General features: G+C 36.7%; 1 protein-coding gene across 10 annotated transcripts in view; it reads right to left on the bottom strand.

Moving 5' to 3' along the window:
* Positions 1-13936, bottom strand: part of SGCG (sarcoglycan gamma) — a 106081-nt gene that overhangs the window by 8300 nt on the left and 83845 nt on the right. The gene's annotated exons all lie outside the window — the stretch shown is intronic.

Raw genomic sequence — 13936 nt, 5'->3', positions numbered from 1 at the left:
AAGAGAAATTGATCTGGGCAGCACAACATTTGATGCCAAGGACCTGACAGCCCATTATATGTGTCCTGAGGAGAACTCTGGACTAGGTGTTGCCAACTGGATGCCCAGAAAGGTTGGAGCACATTAGGTGCTCTCCACAAGATCACAGCTTTCAGATTAGTTTAACACAAATGTCACCCTGTCCATGTCCCCCAAACAGTTCCACAATAAAAATCAAGATGTGGAGAGCTCAGACCATTGGGAGATTTCTCTCCCAAGCATGTTTCTAATTTGAATTTGGACACTCAAGTTCACATACCCACAGACTGTAAGGCAAAGCAAGCCACACCTGGGCCCACTTGCAGAATAGTTACTTTGCCTTCACCCTTATCCCTGCAGCCTGAGAAACTGCACCATGTCAGCTTTGAAAGCCAGGGAAGGGTAAGGGAATAGGTGGTCCCTGGTAATATTTTACAGCTGTCATTTGGTGTATATTGGTTCTCCATAGTCCATTGCAATTGATTACAGCAAAGGTAATATTTACTTGTTGGTAAGAGTTCCAGCAGTCAACTATACTGTCTTGTCTGGCAGCCAAAGAAATTTGGTGCTGAACTGTGCTAAATAATTCATGAAGGTCTGTGTGAAAAAATATTCTGAGGGAACCTCGACAGCATCCAGGCTCTGGATCTGAAACCATCCCATAAAACTGAAAGGCTTGGAGATTTCCTTTTTCCTGTAAGCATGTTGCTAACTTGTGGAGGTGTCAGATCACCTGAAATTGCTCAGTTGGCTGTTAGGGAGGATGTGAGGGCAGGGACAGCCTGCAGCGGTTCTGGTAAAGAAGCAGATGACACTGCCTGTGCATGCTGCCGGAATATCGATGTCTTTTTTCATCCTGGTCTGGCAGGAGTCAGAAGGATACCTTACAGATCTTTTAAGTACCACAAGGTATTAGAAAGCTAGTTCCAGCACTGAAGAAAGAGTACCACAAGTTTCCTACTGCACTTCGGAGTTGCTTGACCCTTAGAGCAGGACAGAGGAACCAGGTTGCTCTTGGGTAATTGTTTATCCTTTCATTCTGACCCCTTTTTGACCTTTCCAGCTCAGGAGTCATCATCTCTCCTGAATTTAATGGGAAGAGAATTCCATGGTATGACCTCAGACAGAAGTTGCACCTGTCTAAGGAAGATCAGGATTACTGTAACTGGACTGAACAGATCCAGAATCAACACTAGCTCTAATATTGTAGTGAACCCAACAACTGTGCATCCCTGGAAGTGTCCAAGGTCAGGTTAGACAGAGCCTTGAGCAACCTGGTCCAGTGGAAGGTGTACCTGCTCATGACAGGGGGCTGGAACTAGATGACCTTTAAGGACCCTTGCAACCTAAACCATTCTATGATTCTATAATCAAAACATCTTTCTCACATCATAAGGTAAGGAAGAGACCCTCATATACCTTTGGTGTGCAAAAAGAAATCCTGCCATGAACACCAGCCCCAGAATTCATTTGACTTTGTAAAGATTTAAGGGCAACACAAATTAAATTATGATGATTAAAAAATAAATGATAGCAATATTTTTATTAAAAAATGACTAGAGGTTATGGAGCAAAGGATGAATAGAAAAGGCAAGAAATGATGAGGAAAAAAAAACTCATGAGGGAAAAAGGGGAAAAAGGAAAATCTTAAACCTGTCAAGGAACTACTGTTTTGAAAGGAAAAAAAGCTACCTAGAGGATTGTGTGGGATTCTGTGGCCTTGGTTCTCTGTAGATGTCTGCTTTGATCCCTGCTTTTTGAATGCACGTTAACCTTTAAAAGGCAATAGGAGTATATTGACTTTTTGATTAGTGTGAAAGCAGTCTAATTCCCCAGCCATGCAGCTAGACATTGTAAGAGAGTAAACCATAGGCAGAGCATGCACTAGTCACACAGCAAAAAGAGATTGTCAGCATTTATTTTTGGTGCAGTACACATGATTTCAAACCATATCCGTTCTTTATGAGGAATCTGGATTCCTGTTGACATGAGCTGAGCAAAACTGGGCTGGAGTTCTAGAGGTGGAGAGTGAGCAGCAGGCATGGAATAATGCCTACTGCCAATCCCACCCATATTCACTTATCTCCCAGCAGCTTGCTGTTTTGACATCAGGTGAGTGAGGATGGAAATCAGGATGTTGCAAGAATATGATCACCCAAACTTGAACATCTTGGTGTTCTGCCTTGTGGCTTTCGGCTGCTTGCCAGATGGTCCAAAGGCAAAGAAGGACAAAACAACAGGACAGATCTCAGTCTCGATATAAGTCTCATTTCTGTATTTTGTAAAAGCATTTTCTTTGGAACGGCTCCTAAAATTACATCTCCTTGCAAAGAGGAAAAATGAGTTTCACAGCATATTCCATCAACTGTGTCTATCTTGAGGACATGGAAGTATCAGTATTCAACAGTAAACTGTGATAGCTCTTACTGAATGTCAAAGAATAGAAAATACTAATGACTCATTAAATCTTCTTCCCCAGTAAGTTTCTGCATAATGAAAATATAGCAGTTACTTAGTCAAGCTTTAGCACAAAATTCTGATTTGACATAACTTCTATAAATCTTTCAAATGCTGACTGATTTTTCTTTCTGAAATGTCCCATTCTGCATCACACCTATTGAATTCCTTCATTAAAAGGTGAAATAATCGCTTCCTACCTGGATGATATTGTCTTCCATGTTGCCTTTGTTCACTTTGATTTTCTAAGACTGAACTTCACTGACTTAAACTAAATGAAACATAATGAGAAAAACTGACTGAAAAACTGCATCCATTTTTCCTTGTCAAGCCCATTAGTTGATCAATAGTTATAATCTATCTCCCAATTTTTGTAGCTTAGTTAAAAAAAATCATTTTCCAAGGACTATTGCCTCGGGGGCTTGCCTGAACTAGGACGCATATTCTGTTTTAGTAAGACCAATGTCAATATCTACAGCTCCTATACAGTGAAAACTAAGTTTATTTTTTATTTATAAATTAAAATGTAATATTCAAACTAGTATATTTTTAATGAATTAAAATTTAACAGCAATTATCTCAAAATTTAAAATAAAGAACATTTAATAATGTTCTATCAAGTGAATCTGGCTCTTCCATTGCAGAAAAATCTACAGCAAAACTTAAGAGTAGCATGAGATACAGCTTAATATTAAAACTGTGCTTTCAACTTAACTATGCCAAAATTATTAACTCAAATAAGGTTTTATGCCTGTAATAAAAAAAAAAATCACCAGTCTCTTGAAAAAATAGAGGAAAGTTGTCTGATAACATTGTAAGAAAACACATAGGGAAACATACTATGAAAATATCTGTTTAGAGGGAAGTGTATGTACACAGCAACTCCCTTAGAGAAGAATTTTTTGGCTGGAATATAAGCAGCTGTTCATAAAGCACTCATTTTTCCAGGAATTCTGAAGCTTAAAAAAAATAATCTTCAGTGACCCTATGTTGCAAGTTAAAGACGATAAAATGATAGAGCAGTCTTTTTAATTTGATTTTAAAAGTAACTTTTTTCTTGATTCTTCTGCTTATTGCTTAAATGCATTAACGAAAATGTCCTTTTGGAAGGTTCATCATTTTGCCTCCAATCACTTGGGGAAGGCTCAATATGTGCTGTGCTTTGCTGACAGCTTGTAACACCTCTGACAATAGACAGAAATGTCTATTTTCTGAAACATCTCAAATACTTTCATAACAGCAGAACTACCCTGAAATAACTACACAATGATGTAGTAGGCTCTGCTTTTCTTGGTAGTCTTCTTTCTCCAGACAATCACATTCATGCACAAAGACAGTCATGAAACACAAGCAAGACATTACTAACTGCAGTACAGGCCTTCTGTATGGCATGGATAATACTGCTGCAGGATCCTTTCTTTTCATGTTTATTAGACTCCTCTCCCAGAGGCCTCTCTTGGTAAGGCCTAGGAGCACTTCATTACTCAACCATTTCAGGGCTGAACTCTCATATCTGGAGGGTAAAAAAACCTCACTGAACCACTTTCATATTTCCCTCTCTTCTAACTCTTGGGAAGGAGTTTTCATCATACACAACACAGCTGGGCTTACTGAGCTTGGCAGGGGTGAAGGGGACTCACAGTGAAATTATAAAATCATGTAATGGAGAAACAAAGAAATCAGATCACAAATACTCATTAAGCTCAAATAAGTAACCTATAGGGAATGCATTTTCTAAAGCTAAAACAATCTTGTAATGACCTTTTGGAATATCGAGCCACAGCAGTGATGGATCTTAGACTCTTGATGCTTTTTATGTTAAGACAATCATTATAAGAAAATAAAATCATAATTAATCAGATTCTATTGTAGTTTAATTTTCTGTAGATAAATTAATCCATTTATCCTTATTTATGCCTCTATTTAAATAATTTTATCCATGGACTTACTATAAGCTTATAGCTCCAAGATCTTGGATCTGGAGTCAAGTCTGTTATGCGCCCCAGTGCTGCATCAGGGTGTCAAACTTTTATATATTCCAACATTAGAGATGCAGAACCCAGGAAACCAACCTGGACTGAGTTCCTCTAATGATGTCTGTACTAAGGACTGCATGACAGAAAAGCACTAACAATATAGGGCTTTCATTCTCTGTTGTGTTTCAGGCCGATGACCTCAGGTTAGAAGAAAAGAGAGATTGTGCTATTTTTCTGATACATACTTGAAAAATCATAAGCTGTAAGAAATAAGTCAGTTAAAGGAGGACATTGGAGATGAGTGTGCAGTGTAGGATAGAAAACCAGAAAAATGTTCAAAACAAGAATTACAGGAGCCAAGGGAAGAACTGTAGGAGATAATAAATATAAATGTAAATACATGGGATGCACAATTTTCAAGACTGGTATAAAAAAGAAATCTGAATTTGATGCAGAAGATATAGAGAGGTTTTTGAAGGAAGAAGATATTAAGAAACTTGATAGCAAGGAAAACACTGACTGTATTTGAAATTCTCCAAGTCTTTAGTGAGTATAAGACAACCATGGATTTTTACCAACTAAGAAAGGATACTTCTTTTAGGTAAATATGATGGTGTCATGAATTTCCTGAAAAGAAAAAGTCATAGCATTCCAAGCTTATGATTAGCTTGGAAGGACTCTTACCTCATGCCTGCTATCAAACAAGAACCAGTAACCGGCAGCCATTTCTAATCCTAGTCACATGGTTATATAAACCATTATTAGCAATTTAGATGAATTTATGAAATACTAGGTTCCAAGTGGAAAGCCTTTATTCTGCAATTTGAACATTTCCCAGCACAGTATCTCATTTCTTATGATGAATTTTCATTTCCTCAGACCTTAACCAAACATAGTGTAGTTGGCAAGTGTACAATTCCTAAAGAAATGCCATTGATCCCCCTTTCATCCTTCAAAATTAATAGAAAGAACTAGTGCTAGAGCATAAATAATCTGCTCTGTTTTAGATTTCTTTGTAAAATGCCCTCACAATACCTGTTGCCTTCCACCAAAAGTGATGAGCTGCAGTACAGGTATCTGCACCTAGATGTCCAAATAAATTTAATCAACTCCACCTGAACATCTAACCAAACACTTGCAAACCCCTGGGGCCATCCTCCAGGAATAGTAGTTTCTGTGTGGGTGGCTTGTGGGAGGATCCCTTTCCACTTCAGTAAATGAATGAATGAATGAATGAATGAATGAATGAATGAATGAATGAATGAATGATTGATTTTGCTTGCAGAGACAGGAGTATTCTAAACCTGGATGGACATCTGAAATGCATCTGCTTACTCTGGGCACACAGAGATCCTCTAGCTTTGGACTCAGTTGCATGAATGCAGCCTAAATATGTAAGAGATGAATGGTAACCAGGAGTGTGTGCTGAACCATCAGCTAAATCACACTCATGAACAATGAAGAAATCATTTGGAATCAGTTAAACTATTAGGCACATGCAGATGAAGGGGTTTTTGTATGTTTTCACTTTTCAGCCCTACTCCATAAGCATAGGAAGCACAGTTGATTTTTAAATTAATAAATCTACTGGACTTTTTTAAGCTCATTTTGCATTATGCTAAAAATGATCAAGGATAATGATGAAGGGCAGAATCCCAAGGCACTGCATTCTTCTGGGGTGCCATTCTTAAATATTGGGAGTTTCTGCTGCTCTTGAAGGTGTCAGCTGGTCTTTTCTTCAGCATGTTTTTCTTTAATTTAAATAAAAATTTCTTAGCATAGTTTTATTTCTAGAAATAGCCTGTGTTCCAAGTTAGTTCTGTATTTACGTTGTAAATCTGAAATGTGTGGCAGCAGATGATTCCAGTAAAGCTCAGTTATGCGATTCTGGATTCAAGGGAATTGTTCAGCATAAGCACAGCAGGCACTAACACTGTTTATGGCTTAGGGGGGATCTCTGTGCACAAGCACAATTACAAAGCCAGATTTGAATAACAGATGTTTCCAGCTCCCAAGGTTTTGGTTAACAGAATTTTTTTTAATGTAAGCCACATAAAAGAAGTGCTCAAAGTTCTAGGACAAATGCATTTACATGTTCTCTTAAAAAAAGAATAAAACAGTTCCCAGTTTTAATGGCACTTTGAAAAGGCTCTAAAAGCAATTTAAAGCAACACTTATAATGTATTCCAAAACACAGCAGATATGATTATCGCAATGTACTTATTTGTTTACTAGTTCTCCATCCATTTTAAATATTGAGGTGTTTTTTCCTGTTTGCCTACTGTCACTCAATGCAGAGTCGCTGAAGGAATGAAGACTAAAGATAAGACTAAGACATGACTAAAATAGAAGCCTCTTTCAAGACTGACAGTTGTGATGAAGAGTGGTAAGAGCTAATTCAAAAGAGGTCTCTGTGATGACCTCAATTTTATGATGTGCTGACTCTCCAGGTAATTAAAAATGACCAAGGCCCCAGTGAATGTGATTAAATCTGGCACATAACAGATGTTTCCAGCATAGCTATCTTTTTCAAATTACTTTAATAATATTATAAAATAACGTCTTGTATTATAAAATTTTAATCTCATATAATAACAGCACTTGCATCATTGTTGTAAAAAATGGGGTTAGCATTTTCCTTATGAGTAGTTTCGTAAAATTACCTTCCAGGCTGAAATCTGCAATGCCTTTCTTTTATACGTATCTCAAGCAATTTTTTATTTAAGATGCTGAAACATAGCAAGATTTCAGTAAATCTTGCTATGTTTCAGCATCTTAAATAAAAAATTGCTGGAGATACATATAATGGAATACGTATATATGGAGTTCTTCAGTAAATGCTGTTCATAGGGTTCACATGTTCTCCATGAAAACAAACACCCAAGTGAAGAGGCTTTGCTGAAAAGCAGGTCATACCCTTTCCTTCTTGTGATTGTTAGTACAATGGCTGAATGTGCCACACTGTCATCAGATTCCTCACAACTGAAGTATCACAACTGTGCACGCAGTCCGAGGGAGAGGGGAAAGAGTGGGTAGTGATGGTGTACATGTACAACACATCTTGGAAAAGCTTCTCTTAGCAGGAAATGCTCCCTTTTCTTTCCCCAGTGCTTCCCACACCCACATCCTTATGGTGGGTGTCTCCTGTTTCCTGCCTCCTCCTCAGTTCTCTTGATATATGTGCAGATATGTATGTAGGTGAAAGATAATGCAAGGCATGATCTGCTCAACTCAGTATTATAGCTTGGATCAGTGACAGCACAATCAGGCTTACAAACAGGGCTCCAGGTGGTCACCTGCAAGGTGGTGTCTAAAACGGTGACAATCACTAGCCAAGTTTTCACAGTGGCTTGTGCTCTGGTGGAATATGCTGTAATCACTGATGACAAGTTCACTTTAGCAAACTCACTGAGCAGTCTGACATTGTCAGGGACCCAGTTCGACAGGTACATTTATCATTACAGCTTTGCTCTTTGTGCTACTGACACAAACAGCCATGGAAAATACTTAAATGGCTGCCCCATGTTTCTGTTTCTGCAGCAGAAACAACTTTTATTGGTTTTTATGTGTTTAGTGACGTCTCTGAAAAACTGAGGCTTTAGGAAAAACATCAGCCATGTGACTGGAGCAAGTGAAAGACATTTATGACAGTGCTTGCAAAATCCTTTTTACTTTAGGACTAACATTTACACATAAAATCACTGCTTACAAGACAACCAGATGTGATGTCATACACAAGACTTTGCTAAAATAATTTTTTTAAAATATCCAAGTCAGAAATGCTTCTGAAAAGTTGATCAACATGATTCCCCTCTACTACCCAGTCCTTCTAAATGACACCTTTTTACAAGTTTGAGTCCATCAGATGAATGGAAATAAATTCTTTAAAGCTTCCGAAAGACATATTTTATGGTGTTCTTAGTTAATCTGATTATGAAAAGTATACGAATGCAAATTTTTATCTATCAAATTAAGGCCAGGGCTCATAAAATCACACTGCAGTAGAAATATCTCAGTAGTCAGGGAGCAGAGGTGCCTTGCAAACACTGAATCATAACCTTATTCCTACTTTCCATTATGTAATTCATTCTCTTCTGACTGACTGGGCTTTTCTTTTACATAATGAATGCAAATCAAAATGACTTTACTTGAATAGGTTAGATGGTATTTTTAGGCAATTAACATGCAAGCATTAGTATTACAAATATGATTAAGCAATTATTTGGCAAATGCTTTTCCCCTGGTTGCCTTCTATACATTTCTCTACATTTCCTTCATAATTCTTACTCATAGAGCCATAAAACTTGACAAATTCAGTTTCCAGCTTTCTCTTATTACACATTTTAACCATAGCAAATAATTTAAGTGCAAAAGGAAAAAAACATATCAATGGGGACTGGAAAGGATAAAAATAAGACTTCAGAAAGAATCTAAGAGAAGTAGAAACTGTAACTACATCAGTAGAGTTATTGGATGCCACAGAACAGATGTAAAATTAAAGGGTGTATGTCAATTATGAATACATAGACAGGGAAAAGTCTACCCTTAGTACAGTAATCTACCCTAACCAGATACCTAAAAACCATACAATTGGCCTTCAAATTATCAATATTCTGTAACATGTCAGTCACATACCTGTACATATATATTTTTATGCTTTTAAGTGTTGGACAGATATTTCAGTTAAATATAAAACAATGCTTCCTTAATTATACATTTTAAGTTTTATTTACTACCAATATTAAACATTTGTTTAGAATACATCCGTTTCCCTAGGGAATATTGAAATATTTTCAGTATATACCCACAAACCATTAAATATTCCCATATTCTGGTAACATATATCTTTCTCTATAAATTTATAATCATACTTTGACAGAACTTCACTCTCTGGAACAGTGATGCCATTTCTGCTATAGAGTCTTCCAAAATCAAGAATAGTGGAATGATGTGGATCATTCTGAACTTGGATGTAAACCCTCAGTTAAAAGACAGTCTGAATACCACAAGCTGAGTGTACTAAAAGTGATTTCCCACAGGATTTGTGCTCAGAAGGCAAAGTTGTTGGCAGTCAGACAGCCATACACAGCAAATATGAGAACAAAGATAGTACTAATTTGTAAGCGTTATATTCATTATTCATAGCATACAGTTAGTAGATAAATGGAAAAATGCCACATTTGTAAGCACATATTTTAAGTTTGGGAAATGCAAATGCTCAGCTCAGAAACATTGTTTTGAGATTTAAAGAGTTTTGCTGATCCACAGTTTTCCCTTAGAAAACGACAAGCCATGTAGACTACAAGAAGCAAACGGTAAAAAAATGACAAAACTATGTATGAACTCCATGTTATTCAAGGATACAAAATTTAGGAGGAATACAGGAATAGGCTAAATAACATTCTAAGCTGTTGTAAGTTATCAGAAAAATATGATAGCATCAGACTGGAAAAATGTCTAAACTTAGACACCAGTTTTCACAGAGAATGTTATTCGATAACAGGGTATATAAAAAGGTATGTGTTCTGGCATGAACACATACCTTTTTATATCGGGATAAAATCAGAAGAGGCTATTTCCAGTGCTCAACATGGAACCTGGGGAAAAGATGGCTTTTAGGGAACTGTTATAAATGTCTCTGTCTACATCATCTAGTTCCAGTAGTTGCTGTTATAGATTTTTGACCCACATTTTGGGTCACAAGGTATGTGTCTGAACATGAGCTTTCCTAATTCTGTTTAAATTCAGGTTTTTCTGGGAACAAATACACCTGTTTTCCATTAAATCTTTGCTGTGATCCAGTTATAGGCATCAGCTAAATAAATTCTTAGGAAGCACCAGGAGAACTGACTGAGGCAAGTTCTCAAGGTGCCAAATACCTACCAAAGTCCAAGGCCTCATGAAGAGCCATGGAAAAGGCTACAAAACAGCTTGGCAGGAATAAAGAGCTGGATCATAGCAATCACTGACATATTTCTGTTCTCACTATGACAATTGGCTGATTTCAACCAGGTGCCTCCTCAATGGTATTTGTCTGGGAAGGATATTTCCTGGATATATCCGAATCTCCCTGGTGACCCTCAACACTTCTTTGAAATGTCTGTTGGACACTTCTTACACACAAGGCCCCATTTTGAGGTGTCCACCTGGTCCTAAAGAAGAAATTTTGTAAATGAAAACTATGGATCTTATTTGGATATAGGAAGTACATTAAAGGTATAAAAAGTAGGCAATGCTATTTTAAACTTAGGAAAGCTACAATGTTGAAATGTAGGTTTTATTGTTTAAATTCTTCCTACCAGTTGGAAGTGAGTGCAAGCACATCTCCTTTTCTTTATGGGAGAGTCAAAAATTTTATCTTTTTTATAGAGACTGAAAAGCACTCTATAATTTTCCTTCAAATTGCAAATGAAAAGACAGTCACTGACCACAGTATAATTGCACTGCTCTGTCTCAATAAGTTAGCTATAAAAAGACACATTCTAACACACACATCTCTTTGTTTCCAAAAAAGCAGTCCATCTTGAAATTCAGCATTTGGACAAGAAAGGCAGCAGAATGTGTAATTCAGAGGCCATTTGTGTCAGCTTTGTTTGAAATCCTACTCTAAATCTGAATGACAGAGAAAGAATGTGGCCCCCGTTCATATGACACGAGCTGAAAAATTATGAGCATTAACAGCTTTCCAGTCAGCTCCCTGAAACCTGCAACTCCATTTGTAGTGGATGGGGTTTCTCAAAACACTATTCCCATTTAATGCTGCAGACCATGGCACTTTATAACACATTCATCCAGCATATCACATCCACATGGCACAGCACAACCACTGAGGGAAAAATAAAGGAAAAATAGCAGAAGATTAATAGATGGTGAAAGGGTGGAGATAAGGCTGAAGGTAAGCAAATATGTTATATTAACTATAACTCTGTGTTCACTACCCTAATCTGGAAAGGAAGCATTTTCAAATCTGAAATAGGAAAGTCATAGTTAAAATTGCATTTTAAATGTTCATATTGAAGTGCTTTTCAGTGGGTAGGTACCTGGATTTAACCATGTGGAATGAAACAGAATATTTATGAAGCATTACAAAATATAAAATTTTTGGAAAATTTGTCTGAACTCCTTCACAACAGAATGCATGAATTTTGCCTTTGCTGACATTTAAGGCTACCCTTGAAAGTAACCTTCTTCCAGCTTGACAAAATGGTCTTCTATGCCTACCTCTTCATTTACCATCTGCACTGCAGACCAGTACATTTCCTTCTCAAACCTTCCCAGAAGCCCTTCATGAACAAGTGAAATCATTGCCATCTCTGCTTTCAAACTTGACACTGATTATGACACAAAAAGAAAATAAATTAATGGACTGAGGCATCCTGAACTGCTCTGGGTAATGGCCTACCATGACAGGAGAGAAAAGAGGGATGCTTTACAAAGGGCATGTAGTGATAGAGCAAGAAGGAAAGATTTAGATTAGATATTGGGAAAAAAATTCTTTGCTGTGAGGACAGTAGGGCACTGGAATAGGATGCCCAGAGAAGCTGTGCATGGTGGAGGTGTCCAAGGCCAGGCTGGGTGGGACTCTGAACAACTTGGTCTGCTGGGAGGTGCCCATGACAGGAAGGGTTGGACCCTGATGATCTTTAAGGTCCCTTCCAGCCCAAGCTGTTCTATGCTGGCACGAGTGAGTGGTGTATACATTGCGCAGCCTAATGCCCACAAAATCAATTTTCTTAGGGTTAAGCTAACTCAGTTTCTAGCACAGGTGTTTAGCAGCTCTGGATTCATGTCAAATACAGTCACAAGTGTGTCAGTGGCCATGTCACTAGTTCCCTGACATCACAGTAATTACTAGCACACTTCTGTTAATTTGGGAGAAGTCTGTACTTCCCACTATTTTTAGTGAATCAAAGACAGAATTGAGTGAGATTTTATGTATTACATTTGAGTTCTGCTAACAAATAGCAACATTCTACATCAAAATAGCTGTTTGTAGTTGACATGGTAAAAAACACTAAAGAGGTAAGCTGTGAGGTAAATTCATTTATGGAGGAGAACTTTAGGAACACTTTGAATTAAGCTCAGTGTTTTCCTTCCTACTGTTACCCTATTTCAAAAAGATGCAGAAAAATTATACTAACAATAGTTGTATATAGTCAGGAACATTGCAACTGTTGTTAAACAAAACTGCAAATAAGAACTCAAAATGTAACAGCGCATAACAGACATAGAATAAAACTATATTCACCCTGTTAAAATATTGATTGATTATGAATTTGAAGCAATGTAACAACCATGGAAAATAATAGATACATATCCAATCAAAATTTGCAGAGAGCTTCTTGATTTTGCAATTAAGAAATTTGATTTCCTACTTCACTGAAGTTGATGTAATCACAGAAAATGTCAAATTTACAACATAATGAATCCACTTCCTACAAAACCAGACAATGTACACTTAAAATGCAGAATATTGGTCAAAGCTCTCACATCAGAATTCTTCCATAACAGAAGAAAGACATTTTTGAAAGTGGACATCAATATGTAAAAAATTATGCCTTGAGCTCCTACTGTCTTCAAATGCAGGCAAAACGTAAAGTAAGTATTAAATATAAATGAGATAGTCAAAATAATTATCTTAACAGTCTCTCTCTCATTTGTCACTCTCAATTTGAAAATTCAATCAGCAAGACACAGACAGTGTTTTTGAAAGCTTTCATCAGCCTCCACTACTCACTAGTAGTTATCCCTATTGGAGAGGAAAACTAAAAAGAGAAATTATAACAAAAAAGCAGCAAACTGCCAAGGTATGAAAGGACAGAAATACAATTGTTAAACACCTCCTCTTTAATTTCAAATCTTTCTTTGAACTGGCATATAAAATGAAAGATAACATGTTCATGAAGAGAATATAATTTGACTTTATTACCTCATCATAACCAGCATATTATAAACTAATTTGGGATACTCAAAATTAAATAGAATAATGCACAAAAAAAGCCTATCCTTGAATTAAGGACCTCTGAAACATACAAAGTATTTAATAATGATTTTCTCAGCCCAAACTGCTTTTTAGTAATTTTAATGTTTTTTTTTTTTTTTATTTCACTTCTTTTCTTTTTACTGTCCTCTATGAGGTTGCCCCAACCAATTTTTAATTCTCTTCATCCATTAGAGCTTCATGCATTTCCAAACTTTTCTTCTTAGTCTGCTTCCTCAGATACTAGTTTTCAAAAACCTTGACTAATTACAGGTTGATGACCTACTGCAGACAAGCAACTTATATTGTAACGAAGTAGAAAAAGTTGTATTTCAAAGTCTTTCAAAACTGCAAAATAGAAGTTTACAGGAAATCTTTCCACAGGGTTTTTAAATATATTCACCATCAGCAACAAACAATTCATAGTATATTTTAAAATTGCAGAACAATATAGATGATTTTCCTTCAAAATAATAACTTGTCACATAAACCAGAAAAAAAGTTA

This window comes from Haemorhous mexicanus, chromosome 2, assembly GCF_027477595.1.
Source record: "Haemorhous mexicanus isolate bHaeMex1 chromosome 2, bHaeMex1.pri, whole genome shotgun sequence".
Taxonomy (NCBI): domain Eukaryota; kingdom Metazoa; phylum Chordata; class Aves; order Passeriformes; family Fringillidae; genus Haemorhous; species Haemorhous mexicanus.
Note: the sequence above shows the minus strand (reverse complement) of the source record. Positions and strands in the feature narration are given on the sequence as shown.